The sequence below is a fragment of the Eleutherodactylus coqui genome, chromosome 1 (genome assembly GCF_035609145.1).
Source record: "Eleutherodactylus coqui strain aEleCoq1 chromosome 1, aEleCoq1.hap1, whole genome shotgun sequence".
In the NCBI taxonomy this organism is placed as follows: Eukaryota; Metazoa; Chordata; class Amphibia; order Anura; family Eleutherodactylidae; genus Eleutherodactylus; species Eleutherodactylus coqui.
The window spans coordinates 172,298,303-172,304,302 of NC_089837.1; the positions used below are offsets into that span (position 1 = coordinate 172,298,303).

General features: G+C 47.0%; 1 long non-coding RNA gene across 1 annotated transcript in view; it reads left to right on the top strand.

Annotated features, from left to right (window-relative positions):
- Window positions 1-4,598, top strand: part of LOC136628082 (uncharacterized) — a 407,320-nt gene extending 402,722 nt beyond the window's left edge. The window contains exons 8-9 of the long non-coding RNA XR_010792846.1: window positions 3,759-3,840; window positions 3,931-4,598. This is a non-coding gene — a long non-coding RNA (uncharacterized lncRNA). The remainder of the gene's footprint in view (window positions 1-3,758; window positions 3,841-3,930) is intronic.
- Window positions 4,599-6,000: the final 1,402 nt, after the last annotated feature.

The window sequence follows — 6,000 nt, forward strand, 5'->3', positions numbered from 1 at the left end:
CGGCCGGTCTGTCCCGCGTCGGGCCTCTCGGCCGGTCTGTCCCGCGTCGGGCCTCTCGGCCGGTCTGTCCCGCGTCGGGCCTCTCGGCCGGTCTGTCCCGCGTCGGGCCTCTCGGCCGGTCTGTCCCGCGTCGGGCCTCTCGGCCGGTCTGTCCCGCGTCGGGCCTCTCGGCCGGTCTGTCCCGCGTCGGGCCTCTCGGCCGGTCTGTCCCGCGTCGGGCCTCTCGGCCGGTCTGTCCCGCGTCGGGCCTCTCGGCCGGTCTGTCCCGCGTCGGGCCTCTCGGCCGGTCTGTCCCGCGTCGGGCCTCTCGGCCGGTCTGTCCCGCGTCGGGCCTCTCGGCCGGTCTGTCCCGCGTCGGGCCTCTCGGCCGGTCTGTCCCGCGTCGGGCCTCTCGGCCGGTCTGTCCCGCGTCGGGCCTCTCGGCCGGTCTGTCCCGCGTCGGGCCTCTCGGCCGGTCTGTCCCGCGTCGGGCCTCTCGGCCGGTCTGTCCCGCGTCGGGCCTCTCGGCCGGTCTGTCCCGCGTCGGGCCTCTCGGCCGGTCTGTCCCGCGTCGGGCCTCTCGGCCGGTCTGTCCCGCGTCGGGCCTCTCGGCCGGTCTGTCCCGCGTCGGGCCTCTCGGCCGGTCTGTCCCGCGTCGGGCCTCTCGGCCGGTCTGTCCCGCGTCGGGCCTCTCTGGTAAAATGGATGGAAAGCGAGGACAAAGGTACCTTGGTTTATTTGTAGTGTAAAATTTTTCCTATTGAAATGAACTGGAATGCATAAAGGGCGTTTCAGTTCATTTCAGTGGGGTAAAAAGATTTGGCTTCTGAGTGTTTTCGGTTAAGAGCTTTGTTGCGGAACTAAACTCCTAACCCAAGGCACACTCTATAGTAATTAATTATTTTTAACAAATGAACAGTTATTCAAGTATTGACAATGCCTCTTCTGTTTCCTTGCAAATCCTTACGCTTCACGATATTCATAGTATACGCATATATATCTCCTCCCAGTCCTTCACCATCATCAGACAATATGCAGTATACCATCCTGTCTAGATAGTGAGGTAAAGGCATGCTTCTCCAATTCATTTGGGTTAGTGTTCTAATGCGGTTCTTCTATCAGATTTTAACCTCTTAACGCTGTATGATGTAAGTTTCCGTTATGGCAGCATAGTATTTCACGCACCAGGGTGTAAAGTTGCATAACACGGCTGGTGCATTTTCAGAAGCGAGCCTGTGCAATATCTTGCAGCCTGATCCAGCTGTTACTTATAGCCAGCCTCCTGGTAGAAAACCCGAAATCAATGAACATTGATCTCCGCTTTTAACCCCCTACATGCAGTTATCTATGCAGATTGCGGCATGTAAAGGGTTTACAGAAGGAGGGCACACCCTCGGTGACAGCATCTGACCCTGGCGATGTAATCACGGATCAAACAAAGGGGGTCATAGTAGTGCTCCACCCAGTATCAAAGTGAATTAAAAGCATAGAAAGCAAGAAATAGATAAATAATGGGACTTACCCGGTACTTAATAGGGTCCCAAAGGGGGTACCCCACTAGTACCTCCATGTCCCAGCTGGTTTGTAGTGGCAAATCAGTATTCCTCCGTGATCCTGTTTTCCCACTCTTTTAAATCAAGGGAGCTGCTTCGAGTACTTGGATTCCCCAATAAACAGGGGGGTCCAATGATAAGTGACAAAGAAAAATAGAAGAAAAATACCCAGCGCTTCCAGGGCTAGATCACAGAGTTCTTCTTTAAGTATCGTATAAGCTTCTTTATTGAAGTATGCAACGCGTTTTGGCTCTTGGAGCCTTTATCAAGCATAGTTTATAACATAAATTCAATCATTTATATACAACTAAAATTTAACACTTACATTCCACAAAGAAAACCCGGTGTAGGGGGGCCGCCATATTGGGGTGGAGTTAATGACGTGATTGGCGTCAAAGCGAGGCTGGACGTGGGCGTGATGACGTATCCACGTACCAATGTTGCTATGCTGGACCGAATTGGAAACGCGGTCAGCGTCAAATCGGAGATAGACGTTGGCGTCATGATGTAAGGATGCACCCGCTTCACCATGCTGGGGACGTGATGATGCTCGAGCGTGCCCACGTCACCGCACTCGTGTGTGTGTGTGTGTGTGTGTGTGTGTGTGTGTGTGTGTGTAGCCATAGCTTCACACGGGCGTCAATCAACGTGATCATGCCAAAGCCATAGCGCTCAACATCCACAAGTGCAGTTGGTTATACATAAATCGCAAAATATAACGATGGTGTCAACATTTTAAATGTGTTTTTGATTATGCAGCAATCAATTGCATCATCTATAAATAAATCAAGATTCTGTAAAAATTAAAACGATAAATAATATAAAAACTAGGTGTATTGTCCCTATTATATATATTACAATAATGATAATGATGGCTATAAGTGTTGTCGAAAGTTCCCCATAGAAATAATCGGAAATGATTGAAATGTATGACATGAAGACATATAATTATATAAACCCCTACATGCATCAATTCAAAGAATACAACAATATCAATAAATAAAAATGAATAAAATCAATAAAAAATGTAATCGCAGAGGGCTGATGGGATGCCATGGCAACAAGATGCCAGATGCTGGTGTTCCAGCTTGCCGTTGCTTATGATTGCTATTACAAGTGATAAGGCATTGCAGTACAGATATCCTGCAATGCCTTATCATACCAATCATAGCTGCTGTGGTCCTCTACGGGGATTAAAAAAAAAAATAATAATAGTGATATATATATATTTTAAAAATTCCACATTTCGTATCATCAAATCCCAAATTGTACGATAATTTAAACACAGTATTTATCTTGCATGTGATCTAAAGCCGTAGGTACCCCAAAATGGCAGCAAAAAAACTTTGTCACACAAAAAAAAAGTCCTCACAGAGCTCCGAACATGGAAAAATAAAAGTTATAGGGCTTTGAATGCAGTGATGCCAAAAAAATTACAAAGCAAGGGTTTTTATTGTGGAAAAAAATTTAAAAAAATATTTTTTTTTATCATTGACAGAAAAAAATGTATCTTTTATGCTCCTTGATTAACGCTTAAGGCCCATTTACACGGATGTCATATTTCTGTATTAATGAGTTTTCTGGTTCGGTGACGTTTTTCATGTTTCCTCTTTCTGCCCTCTGGATAGGTGATAACTGATAGATCGGTGAGGGTCCGACTGCCGGCATCCCCACCTATCGCCAGAATGCTAGTCTGCAGAATGAACTGAGCGGTGGCCGTATATACAAACTGCTGCTCTATTTATTGCAGTAGGACTGCTAAAGGGGGCCATTTGAAGTTCTTTGAGCCACCACTTTGTTTATTTGGGAACCCTCAGGACCGCTATTCTGGCGATCAATGGGGGGTCCCAGCAGTAGGACCCCCGCTGATCTATCAGTTTTCAAAACATTTTACCAAATCAGAAAACCCCTTTTAACTCTATTCGTTCCCATCTCAGTGGCTGTGTGTGTATACATATATTACTGTTTCTATATATAATAGTCACACAAATGTAGAATAATCATCCGAATCCTGCTGCAGCATTTGGTTGGGTTCAAATAGCGCAAAATGATTATCGGTGTGGACTTTCTGTAAGGCGAATGAGCAGCATTTACAATATAAGCTGCAGATTTCACCTTTTTGAATCCAAAGGGTGAAATCTGCAGCAAGTCATTAAAATCCACACCATTAAACTGTCAATTAAATGGCTGCTAATCTTTGTGTGACTTGGTTGCTTACGACTCCAGGTGACCCGCTCGCTGGTGCTCCTTGAGGCTGTGGCTGACGCTGGCTTCCCTGCTGACAGCTGCAGATCACTGGTCCTATCAGGTAATAATCCAGTCCTTAATGTTTGTTCCTTGCCTCTTCTTTCTTCTTCATCTGCCACTGTCACCATTTCTCCTCTTCTGGCTTCTCCAGCTGTTCCTGGCAAAGTCCAATCCAGTTGGGTTAACTTGTCAGCAGCACCAACAGTTCTCATCTGGCTGCAAGATGGCGTCTGACTGACCAACTGCCACTTTTCCTCTGGAAGCCCCGCCCACTTCAGGCCCCGCCCACCTGACTGCACTGCAGAGGATAACTGTTAAGTCTTGTCTTACAAGAACTAAATTACAGGGCCGCAATTGCTCCATTATAATAATGAAAAAAAATATATAGGAATGTAAATGATGATCCAAGGACTTTAAGTAGGTTGGCCGCACACAGCGCATTTTTCATATATATAATCAATAATGATCGTTATCACTGGTTTAACTTGTACAACGCATGTATGTCATACAAACACATGCTTTACATCTGGGTTTCATACCCCACAAACTCCACGCAGCGAGATTCCAGCTTTGGGGCTCATTCACACGGCGGATGCTCTTTTGGTCTGTGTGTAATTGGTGCATCTGAAGGCCCAGCTGATGTCACCTCTTCTTCACACTGTCTTCTGGTGTAAATACAGTGAATACGCATGAAACCGCTGAAGTGTCGTTTTTCTACACTTCTATAGATTGGAATGTGTAATTTTGGTCTGTATATACGAACCGCAATAAGAAATGCCGCCCTTCTCATGCATGTCTGAATAAACTAATGCAAATCAATGGTGTTGTCTGTTATTTCTGTGAAACAGCCGGACAGTAAATGCTCGTGTGAAGGAGGTTTTAAGTCGGGTTAACACATTCTGGTTAAAAAGAAAAACTTATCAGACATGCAGCTCTTTTTCAATCGGTAGTTTATGACTGGGCGATTCAGTAAATAAACTACTGTAATATAGCATGGGGAGAGGAACCCCCAACATGGAGAGACATCTCTGATAGGAGGCGCTCATATTGATAAGGTAGGTGTTCCTCAGCACCACCTACTAATTGGCAGACTGCTCCTTGGAGACCACACAGTACATCGCGCCTTGCAAGAGGGCCGCCGGAGCCCTGGCGGTGGTGCAGCTCCAGGCGGTGATCCCCTGGGCGGCTTCCTTGGAGGGGCACTAATCATAGTGCGTTTTGCGGGAGGGCCCTGAGGCCTGCTGCAATAGCTCAGTGCCTCTTGTCTGCGGTTGTCCCTTGACCTGCACACATGTGGGGGGGACTTGAGACTGCGAGGGAGTATATTTCAGCCCTGGGCCTACGACTCATATATATATATATAGGTTGCTGCCTCTGATACATGGGACACCATATTATATACAGGCCTACTGACAGCAGCATCATTACAGAAAGCAGAGACTTTGTTTGCACGTGGCAGTAAAATAACAACTGGAGTTGCTGATATTTCTTATCCACCTTGCTCACAGCGTTGAACCAGGCAATGCCTACTGCTTATCTCACATATTAGATATGTTAACCACAACCTTTGCAATCTGGACACTGGCTGGGAGGTGAGTATTGCAAGGGTTTTTTTTTGTTTTTTTTTAAACCTCACTCGAGAATAAGCCGAGGGGGGCTTTTTCAGTATAAAAAAATGTGCTGAAAAACTAGGCTTATACTCGAGTATATATGGTATCTTTTCATCCTCCTTTGTGGTGGAGAGGGCCCATTGTGTCCCTGCAATACACCTATGCTGTGGGCCCCTTCATGACCATAACTAGCCAGACTCCTGAACTGTGGAGACCGTGATACTGCTATGTGCCAGATGTGACTGAAAGGCTCTACTGAATACAACTTTTCAGCAGACCTACAGAAGCAAAGAGCCACTTTTGTAGAAGGCCTGAAGCTTGGGGTCTAAGGGTGTGGGATGAATGCCTGAAGTCAGGACCTGAGGGTATAGGACAAAGGCATGAAGCTGGGGCCGGAGGTGGTAGGGCAGAAGCCTGAAGCTCCTGGGCCTGAGGGTGTAGGGCGGCAGCCTGGGCCTGTACTATATGGTCTAATTTTCTGGGTAATTTATGTGCTATTTATCCGTCCAATATTTGCTTAGTTTTGCTTTATAGTATCTGGGCTCTGTTTGCATTTAAGCCGTAGCGGAATCCGTCTCTGACCCTGGCCGGCGACCCTGCGTATCTATCTG